This window comes from Oncorhynchus nerka, linkage group LG9a, assembly GCF_034236695.1.
Source record: "Oncorhynchus nerka isolate Pitt River linkage group LG9a, Oner_Uvic_2.0, whole genome shotgun sequence".
NCBI classification, from domain to species: Eukaryota; Metazoa; Chordata; class Actinopteri; order Salmoniformes; family Salmonidae; genus Oncorhynchus; species Oncorhynchus nerka.
Window position 1 is genome coordinate 11554471 of NC_088404.1, and position 11455 is coordinate 11565925.

Below are 11455 nucleotides of genomic sequence, written 5' to 3' on the forward strand. Positions count from 1 at the left end.
GGAGGAGGAGGAGAAAGGACAAGTGGTCAGGTGGTTTGATGAGAGGGAAGAGGAGGAGGAGAGAGATAGTCTGTTCTTCTTGTGTCAGATAAAAGAGAGCCATATTCCATCTCTGAGTTGTCAGGCTTCAGGACTGCAGAGTGGAGATTGGACAGAGTGGAGATTGGACAGAGTGGAGATTGGACAGAGTGGCAGTAACTGTGTGCTATGGGATTACAGGAGATTTAATGGAGAAATCACAGAATCAGGTATGAATGAATGGGAATATAGGGGATAACATGGCCAGGGTTTTAAACTGGGGATAACATGGCCAGGGTTTTAAACTGGGGATAGCATGGCCAGGGTTTTAAACTGGGGATAGCATGGCCAGGGTTTTAAACTGGGGATAGCATGGCCAGGGTTTTAAACTGGGGATAACATGGCCAGGGTTTTAAACTGGGGATAGCATGGCCAGGGTTTAAAACTGGGGATAGCATGGCCAGGGTTTTAAACTGGCCAGGGTTTTAAACTGGGGATAGCATGGCCAGGGTTTTAAACTGGGGATAGCATGGACAGGGTTTTAAACTGGGGATAGCATGGCCAGGGTTTTAAACTGGCCAGGGTTTTAAACTGGGGATAGCATGGCCAGGGTTTTAAACTGGGGATAACATGGCCAGGGTTTTAAACTGGTCAGGGTTTTAAACTGGGGATAACATGGCCAGGGTTTTAAACTGGGGATAGCATGGCCAGGGTTTAAAACTGGGGATAGCATGGCCAGGGTTTTAAACTGGCCAGGGTTTTAAACTGGGGATAGCATGGCCAGGGTTTTAAACTGGGGATAGCATGGACAGGGTTTTAAACTGGGGATAGCATGGCCAGGGTTTTAAACTGGCCAGGGTTTTAAACTGGGGATAGCATGGCAAGGGTTTTAAACTGGGGATAGCATGGACAGGGTTTTAAACTGGGGATAGCATGGCCAGGGTTTTAAACTGGGGATAGCATGGCCAGGGTTTTAAACTGGGGATAGCATGGCCAGGGTTTTAAACTGGGGATAGCATGGCCAGGGTTTTAAACTGGTCAGGGTTTTAAACTGGGGATAGCATGGCCAGGGTTTTAAACTGGGGATAGCATGGCCAGGGTTTTAAACTGGCCAGGGTTTTAAACTGGGGATAGCATGGCCAGGGTTTTAAACTGGCCAGGGTTTTAAACTGGGGATAACATGGCCAGGGTTTTAAACTGGGGATAGCATGGCCAGGGTTTTAAACTGGCCAGGGTTTAAAACTGGGGATAACATGGCCAGGGTTTAAAACTGGGGATAACATGGCCAGGGTTTTAAACTGGGGATAACATGGCCAGGGTTTTAAACTGGGGATACCATGGCCAGGGTTTTAAACTGGTCAGGGTTTTAAACTGGGGATAGCATGGCCAGGGTTTTAAACTGGGGATAACATGGCCAGGGTTTTAAACTGGCCAGGGTTTTAAACTGGGGATAGCATGGCCAGGGTTTTAAACTGGCCAGGGTTTTAAACTGGGGATAACATGGCCAGGGTTTTAAACTGGGGATAGCATGGCCAGGGTTTTAAACTGGCCAGGGTTTAAAACTGGGGATAACATGGCCAGGGTTTAAAACTGGGGATAACATGGCCAGGGTTTTAAACTGGGGATTACATGGCCAGGGTTTTAAACTGGGGATAACATGGCCATTAGTAGAAGTGAATGGTCAATTATTAACTATGACTGTGATTTGATGCAATGTGTTGTTACAGCATCACGTTTTAATGGATGGGTAGGAGTATAGCATGTTACAGAAGTCTATATTGTCAGTATTTACAAGTGAACGGACAACGACTGGGATTTGATGTGATTCATTTGATTTGATGTGATTCATTTGATTTGATGTGATTCATTTGACTTGAAGTGATTCATTTGATTTGATGTGATTCATTTGATTTGAAGTGATTCATTTGATTTGATGTGATTCGATATAATTCATTTGATTCGATGTGATTCATTTGATCTGAAGTGATTCATTTGATTTGATGTGATTCGATATAATTCATTTGATTCGATGTGATTCATTTGATTTGAAGTGATTCATTTGATTTGAAGTGATTCATTTGATTTGATGTGATTCGATATAATTCATTTGATTCGATGTGATTCATTTGATTTGAAGTGATTCATTTGATTTGATGTGATTCGATATAATTCATTTGATTCGATGTGATTCATTTGATCTGAAGTGATTCATTTGATTTGATGTGATTCGATATAATTCATTTGATTCGATGTGATTCATTTGATTCGATGTGATGTTAGGCTACTTTAAATAGTCATGTGTTTTTTCAGTTGTAACATTTATCAGAAGCTGCTGGATCTGTCAAGCGTATGTGGACTGTTATGAGAAATAATGAAACCACACAATGAAAACCCCTTCTATTTTGAAACTTATTTTTTTACCTCAAGAGGCCGTGTCAGACTGCTGGTACCAGCCTGAAGTTTCATGCGTGTTACTGACTTGAGTCACTCTGCATGAGAGCGTCTGCTAAACGACTAAAATATACATGTTTTGTAAATGTACAACGATTCTCTTCGACTGTCACATGAAACGGAGAACAGCAGCAGGATAACAGTGATAAAGTATTTACTATAAACTGGGTGGTTCGAGCACTGAATGCTGATTGGCTGACAGCCGTGGTATATCAGACCGTATACCACGGGTGTGACAAAACATTTATTTTTACGGTCCTAATTATGTTGGTAACCAGTTTATAATAGCAATAATGCACCTCGGGGGTTTGTGATATATTGCCAATATACCACGTCTAAGGGCTGTATCCAGGCACTCCGAGTTGCGTAATGCATAAGAACAGTCCTTAGCCTTGGTATATTGGCCATATACCACACCTCCTCGGGCCTTATTGCTTAATGAATTATACATCATGAGAAGAATGCCGAGAGCTTTTGTTGTTCTCCGTGTCGTACAGAGCAGCCACAGTGTGTTAGACGGGCCAGTGAAGACACTGTCTCACTGGAGGTCTGTGTCTCTACAGCACAGGGAGAACACACACACACACACACACACACACACACACACACACACACACACACACACACACACACACACACACACACAGGAAATCATCAGATACAGAGGTTCGAAGCAGACAGCTCAAGCTCCTTCTGGCCACCGCTGGGATTGGAGCTTCCTGTTTCAAGTCTTGTTGTTGTCAGTTGGATGTTGTTCCGTTGGCTCCTTCTGACCCCTGTTAGGTTTGCCAGAGTGGTGCTTCCTGTTCTTCTATGTCTTGTTGTTGTTGCCGCTTGACTGAACTGGGGCCTGCAGAGTTTAATGTGGGTTAAGTCATACTTATAACATTCTCCTCACACCACCGGTTTGATCCTCTACTTTGGATCCAGACTCAGAACCCAGAACAGGGTTTGATCCTCTGCTTTGGATGCAGACTCAGAACCCAGAACAGGGTTTGACCCACTACTTTAGATGCAGACTCAGAACCCAGAACAGGGTTTGATCCTCTGCTTTAGATGCAGACTCAGAACCCAGAACAGGGTTTGACAGAGATGCACTCTTTGTCTCTTTGCTTCACTAGCTAAAAGGAATATCAAGTCAAGTCGAATGTTAACTAGAGTGTAAATGCATCTTCACATTGAATTAGTAATGCTAAGGGGAACACTATCTCAAACAGAGGAGTCAGTGTCAATTAGAGGAGGAAGATGGATCTTGACGCAGGTCTGTGGTTCTTCTGTATATCTCAACTCCTGGGACTGCTCTTCTTGCCTGGCTAAACCAGACTGACTGTCAGGCTACTCCTCTCAGCCTCAGGCCTGACACTTCTCTCCTGTCAGGCTACTTCTCTCAGCCTCAGGCCTGCCACTTCTCTCCTGTCAGGCTACTTCTCTCCTGTCAGGCTACTTCTCTCAGCCTCAGGCCTGACACTTCTCTCCTGTCAGGCTACTCCTCTCAGCCTCAGGCCTGACACTTCTCTCCTGTCAGGCTACTTATCTCAGCCTCAGGCCTGACACTTCTCTCCTGTCAGGCTACTTCTCTCAGCCTCAGGCCTGACACTTCTCTCCTGTCAGGCTACTCCTCTCAGCCTCAGGCCTGACACTTCTCTCCTGTCAGGCCTGACACTTCTCTCCTGTCAGGCCTGACACTTCTCTCCTGTCAGGCTACTTCTCTCAGCCTCAGGCCTGACACTTCTCTCCTGTCAGGCTACTCCTCTCAGCCTCAGGCCTGACACTTCTCTCCTGTCAGGCTACTTCTCTCAGCCTCAGGCCTGACACTTCTCTCCTGTCAGGCCTGACACTTCTCTCCTGTCAGGCCTGGCTACTTCTCTCAGCCTCAGGCCTGACTTCTCTCCTGTCAGGCTACTTCTCAGCCTCAGGCCTGACACTTCTCTCCTGTCAGGCCTGACTCTCTCTCAGCCTCAGGCCTGACACTTCAGGCCTGACACTTCTCTCCTGTCAGGCTACTTCTCAGCCTCAGCCTCAGGCCTGACACTTCTCTCCTGTCAGGCTACTCCTCTCAGCCTCAGGCCTGACACTTCTCTCCTGTCAGGCTACTTCTCTCAGCCTCAGGCCTGATACTTCTCTCCTGTCAGGCTACTTCTCTCCTGTCAGGCTACTCCTCTCAGCCTCAGGCCTGACACTTCTCTCCTGTCAGGCTCCCTGCCTCAGGCCTGACTTCTCTCCTGTCAGGCTACTTCTCAGCCTCAGGCCTGACAGGCCTACTTCTCTCAGCCTCAGGCCTGACACTTCTCTCCTGTCAGGCTACTTCTCTCTGTCAGGCTACTTCTCTCAGCCTCAGGCCTGACACTCCTCTCAGCCTCAGGCCTGACACTTCTCTCCTGTCAGGCTACTCCTCTCAGCCTCAGGCCTGACACTTCTCTCCTGTCAGGCTACTTCTCTCAGCCTCAGGCCTGACACTTCTCTCCTGTCAGGCTACTTCTCTCCTGTCAGGCTACTCCTCTCAGCCTCAGGCCTGACACTTCTCTCCTGTCAGGCTACTCCTCTCCTGTCAGGCTACTTCTCTCAGCCTCAGGCCTGACACTTCTCTCCTGTCAGGCTACTCCTCTCCTGTCAGGCTACTTCTCTCAGCCTCAGGCCTGACACTTCTCTCATGTCAGCCTACTTCTCTCAGCCTCAGGCCTGACACTTCTCTCCTGTCAGGCTACTCCTCTCAGCCTCAGGCCTGACACTTCTCTCATGTCAGGCTACTTCTCTCAGCCTCAGGCCTGACACTTCTCTCCTGTCAGGCTACTTCTCTCAGCCTCAGGCCTGACACTTCTCTCATGTCAGGCTACTTCTCTCAGCCTCAGGCCTGACACTTCTCTCCTGTCAGGCTACTCCTCTCAGCCTCAGGCCTGACACTTCTCTCCTGTCGGGCCTGACACTTCTCTCCTGTCAGGCTACTTCTCTCAGCCTCAGGCCTGACACTTCTCTCCTGTCAGGCTACTTCTCTCAGCCTCAGGCCTGACACTTCTCTCCTGTCAGGCTACTCCTCTCAGCCTCAGGCCTGACACTTCTCTCCTGTCAGGCTTCTTCTCTCCTGTCAGGCTACTCCTCTCAGGCTCAGGCCTGACACTTCTCTGACATTATTTTAGCCAATATAGTATGACTTCAGGCTTGCGCCCTGATAGTGATCTTTTGGTTTTAGTGTTGGAGGGCCTCTGAGCCTTGATTAACAACTGAGAGAGAGAGAGAGAGAAAGAGAGAGAGAGAAGAGAGCAAGGGAGAGAGAAAGAGAGAGAGAAAGAGAGAGAGAGGAAGCGAGAGAAAGAAAGAAAGAGAGAGAGAGAGCTCAAGTAGAGTGCAGTGGTAATGGTACTGTTTTAGTGACTTTCCATTTCGGTTTTTCGTTTGTCTCGTGGGCTATTCTGAATACAGCACTGAGTATGTAGAATATAACCTCAAGACACACCAGCGAGGTATGCACACAAGCAAGCACACACTCACACACACACAAGCACACACTCACACACCCATACACACTCACACACACATACAGGAGCACATACAAAGTCATGATTTGTGTACCCCACCATCCTCACCCACCATCTCTTACTCCCACACACACTAGCCCACCATTAATCAATCAATCATTTTCTCTCTCTCTCTCTCTCTCTCTCTCTCTCTCTCTCTCTCTCTCTCTCTCTCTCTGTCTCTCTCTCTCTCTCTCTCTCTCCTTCTCCTCCTATTCTCTCTCTCTCTCTCTCTCTCTCTCTCTCCTTCTCCTCCTATTCTCTCTCTCTCTCTCTCTCTCTCTCTCTGTCTCTCTCTCTCTCTCTCCTTCTCCTCCTATTCCCTCTCTCTGCCCCCTCTCTATCTCTCTCTCTCTCTCTCTCTGTGTCTCTTTCTCTCTCCCTCTCCATCTCTCTCCCCTCCTCTTCCCTCTCTCTGCCCCCTCCATCTCTCTCTCTGTCTCTTTCACCCTCCCTCTCTATCTCTCTCTCTCTCTGTCTCTCTCTCAGTAGTCCCACGCTCTCTTTATCACCCACACACAGTGGTACCTGCTTCCAGTTATCACTCTACCCACACAGTTCTCCTCTCCTCCTCCACTCTCCTCCTCGTCTGCTCCTTCATTATTTTCCAACCGGTGACGTAATTCCTATACGAGTCACGACGTAGTCTTTTCCTTCCTCCTCCTCTCCTCTCCTCCGCTCCTCCTCTCCTCCCCTCCTCTCCTCCGCACCTCCTCTCCCTCTCTCCTCTGCTCCTCCTCTCCTCCTCTCCTTCGCTCCTCCTCCCCTCCTCTCCTCCGCTCCTCCTCTCCCTCTCCTCCTCCCCTCCTCTCCTCCTCTCCTCCTCTCCTCCTCTCCTCCCTCCCTCCTCTCCTCCTCTCCTCCGCTCCTCCTCCTCCTCTCCTCTCCTCCTCCCCTCCTCCCTCCTCCTCTCCTTCTCCCCTCCTCCCCTCCTCTCCTCCGCTACTCCTCTCCTCCTCTCCTCCTCTCCTCCTCCTCTCCTCTCCTCCCCTCTGCTCCTCCTCTCTCCTCTCCTCCTCCTCTCCCTCCTCCTCCCCTCCTCCTCTCCTCTCCTCCGCTCCTCCTCTCCTCTCTCTCCTCCCCTCTCCTCCCCTCCTCCTCCTCTCCTCCTCCCTGCTCCTCCTCTCCTCCTCCTCTCCTCCTCCTCCTCTCCTCTCCTCCTCCTCCTCCCTCCTCTCCTCCGCTCCTCCTCTCCTCCTCCTCTCCTCCCTCCTCTCCCTCCTCCTCCCCTCCTCCTCTCCTCCTCTCCTCCTCCCTCCTCCCCTCCTCCTCCTCTCCTCCCTCCTCTCCTCCTCTCTCCTCCGCTCCCCTCTCCTCCCTCCTCCTCCTCTCCTCCTCCTCTCCTCCTCCGCTCCTCCTCCCTCTCCTCCCTCTCCTCCTCCCTCCTCCTCCTCCCTCCTCCTCCCCTCCTCCTCCTCTCCTCCTCCCCTCCTCTCCTCCTCTCTCCTCCTCTCCTCCTCTCCTCCTCCTCCTCCCTCCTCCCCTCCTCCTCCTCCTCTCCTCCTCCTCTCCTCCTCTCCTCCCCCTCCTCCTCCTCCTCTCCTCTCCTCCTCCTCTCCTCCTCCGCTCCTCCTCTCCTCTTCTCCTCTCCTCCTCTCCTCCTCCGCTCCTCCTCTCCTCTTCTCCTCTCCTCCTCTCCTCCTCTCCTCTCCTCCTCCCCTCCTCCCCTCCTCTCCTCCTCTCCTCCTCCGCTCCTCCTCTCCTCTTCTCCTCTCCTCCTCTCCTCCTCCGCTCCTCCTCTCCTCTCCTCCTCTCCTCCTCCGCTCCTCCTCCTCCTCCTCTCCTCCTCCCTCTCCTCCTCTCCTCTCCTCCTCCTCCCTCTCCTCTCCTCCTCCTCCTCCTCTCCTCCTCTCCTCCTCCTCCTCCTCTCCTCCTCCTCTCCTCCTCCGCTCCTCCTCTCCTCTCCTCTCCTCTCCTCCTCCGCTCCCTCCCTCCTCTCCTCCTCCTCTCCTCCTCTCCTCCTCTCCTCCTCCGCTCCTCCTCTCCTCTTCTCCTCTCCTCCTCTCCTCCTCCCTCCTCCCCTCCTCTTCCTCCTCCCTCCGCTCCTCCTCTCCTCTTCTCCTCTCCTCCTCCCCTCCCTCCCTCCCTCCTCCCTCCCTCTCCTCCTCCGCTCCTCCTCTCCTCCTCTCCTCCTCCTCCTCCTCCCCTCCTCTCCTCCCTCCCCTCCTCCTCTCCTCTTCCTCCCTCCTCCCCTCCTCCCTCCTCCTCCCCTCCTCCTCTCCTCTCCTCCTCTCCTCCCCTCTCCTCCTCCTCTCCTCCTCTCCTCCTCCTCCTCCTCTCCTCTCTCCTCCTCTCCTCCTCTCCTCCTCTCCTCCTCCGCTCCTCCTCTCCTCCTCCTCCTCTCCTCCTCTCCTCCTCCTCCTCCTCTCTCCCTCCTCCTCCTCCTCCGCTCCTCCTCTCTCTTCTCCTCTCCTCCTCCGCTCCTCCTCTCCTCTCCTCCTCCTCCTCTCCTCCTCTCCTCCTCCCCCTCCTCTCCTCTCCTCCGCTCCTCCTCTCCTCCTCTCCTCCTCCGCTCCTCCTCTCCTCTCCTCCTCTCCTCCTCTCCTCCTCCGCTCCTCCTCTCCTCTCCTCCTCTCCTCCTCTCCTCCTCCGCTCCTCCTCTCCTCTCCTCCTCCTCTCCTCCTCTGCTCCTCCTCTCCTCCTCCGCTCCTCCTCTCCTCCTCTCTCCTCCTCCTCTCCTCCTCCTCCTCTCCTCTCCTCCTCTCCTCCTCCCCTCCTCCCCTCCTCTCCTCCTCCGCTCCTCCTCTCCTCTTCTCCGCTCCTCCTCTCCTCTTCTCCGCTCCTCCTCTCCCTCTCTCCTCTCTCAAACAGCTTCATTAGGTTACCACCTGGAATACATTTCAATTACCACGTGTGCCTTCTTAAAAGTTCATTTGTGGAATTTCTTTCCTTCTAAATGCGTTTGAGCCAATCAGTTGTGTTGTGACAATGTAGGTGTGGTATACAGAAGATAGCCATATTTGGTAAAAGACCAAGTCCATATTATGGCAAGAACAGCTCAAGTAACCAAAGAGAAACGACAGTCCATCATTACTTTAGGACATGAAGGTCAGTCAATACGTAACATTTCAAGAACCTTGAAGATTTCTTCAAGTGCAGTCGCAAAAACCATCAAGCACTGTGATGACACTGGCCCTCATGAAGGCCGCCACAGGAAAGGAAGACCCAGAGTTACCTCTTCTGCAGAGGATAAATTCCTTAGAGTTAACAGCCTCAGAAATCGGCGATTAACTGCACCTCAGATTTGCAGCACAAATAAATGCTTCACAGAGTTCAAGTAACAGACACGTCTCAACATCAACTGTTCAGAGGAGACTACATGAATCGAATTGCTGCAAAGAAACCACTACTGAAGGACACCAATAAGAAGAAGAGACTTGCTTGGGACAAGAAACATGAGATATGGACATAAGACCGGAGGATATCTGTCCTTTGGTTTGATGAATCCAAATTTGAGATGTTTGGTTCAAACCGCTGTGTCTTTGTGAGACGCAGAGTATATGAACGGATGATCTCCGCATATGTGGTATTCCCACCGTGAAGCATGGAGGAGGAGGCTTTGCTGGTAACACTGTCTGTGACTTAGTTAGAATTCATGGCATAATTGTACCAGCATGGCTACCACAGCATTCTGCAGCCATATGCCATCCCATCTGGTTTGCGCTTAGTGGGACTGTCATATGTTTTTCAACAGGACAATAACCCAAAACAAAGCCTCCAGGCTTTGTAAGAGCAATTTGACCAACAGGTGAACATTCACAAGGTCCCAGGGCCAGACACCAGGATGCGTACTCAGAGCATGCGCTGACCAGCTTGCAAGTGTCTTCATTTACATTTTCAACCTCCCTGACCCAGTCTGTAATACCTACTGTACATGTTTCAAGCAGACCACCATAGTCCCTGTGCCCTAGAACGCCAAGGTAACCTGTATGTAGCCATACACTTTTTTTTAAAGGCTGGTCATGTCTAAAATCAACACCATCATCCCAGATACCCTGGACCCACTCTAATTCTCATACCGCCCCAACAGATCCACAGAGGATGCGATCTTTATTGCACTTCACACTGCCCTTTCTCACCTGGACAAGAGGAACGCCTATGTGAGAATGGTGGTCTTTGACTACAGCTCAGCTTTCAACACCATAGTGCTCTCCAAGCTCATCACTAAGCTCAGGACCTTGGGCCTAAACACCTCCCTCTGCAACTAGATCCTGGACTTCCTGACGGGCCGCCCCCAACAACACATCCACCACGCTGACCCTCATCATGGGGACCCCTCAGCGGTGTATGCTTAGTCCTCTCCTGTACTCCCTGTTCACTCACGAATGCATGGCCTCGTACGACTCCAACACCCTCATTAAGTTTGCTGACGACATGGCGGTGGTGGGCCTGATCCCCGATGACGATGAGACAGTCTATAGGGAGGAGGTCAGTTACCTGGCAGTGTGGTTCCAGGACAGCAACTTCTCCCTTAACGTCAGCAAGACAAAGGAGCTGATCGTGGACTACAAGAAACTGAGGGCCGAGCACGCCCCCATTCACATCTATGGGGCGGTCGAAGTGGAGCAGGTTGAGATCTTCAAGTTCCTCTGTGTCCCCATCACTGAGGATCTATCATGGTCCACACACACCAACACAGTCGTGAAAAGGGCACGACAACGCCTCTTCCCCCTCAGGAGGCTGGAAATTTGACATGGACCGTCAGATCCTCAAAAAGATCTACAGATGCACCATTGAGAGCATTTTGACTGGCTGCATCACTGCTTGGGATGGCAGTGCGTACAGCTCCCTGCCATCCAGGACCTCTATACCAGGCGGTGTCAGAGGAAGGCCCTAAAAATTGTCAAAGACTCCAGCCACCCACGTCAACAAATAATATTCTCTCTGCTACCGCACAGCAAGCGGTACCTACAGTATGTATCAAGTCTGGAACAAACATGACCCTGAACGACTTCTACCCCATAGCCACAAGACTGCTAAATAGTTTGTTAAGTAGTTAACCAAGTAGCTACCCGGACCATCTGCATTGAATGTTTGTTGCAGTAACTTTTTTTGATTCATCACATACGCTGCTGCTAATGTTCATCACGTTGCTTAGTCACTTTATCCTTACCTATATGTACATATCTACCACAGGAGTTGGGTGGCACCTTAATTGGGGAGAACTGTCTCGTGTGTATTTGTTATTACTTTTATTATTAAGTGTTATCATTTCTCTATTTTGTTTCTCTCTGTACTGTTGGTGAAGGGCCCTGTAAGTAATGTCACGAACCGGCTCAAAGCCCGTAACAAAGGGAGACAACGTGGAGATAAGGAGTAGCAAAATATATATTTATTAACTAAAGCAAATAAGTATAATATACAATGGTGTGTGTAATCAGTAATCAGTAGTGTAAGTGAGTGTTTTGCATGCATGAATGTGATAATGCAGGGTGTTGAAAGGTGCCAAAGCAAACAAACAAAAGGCCACCAAG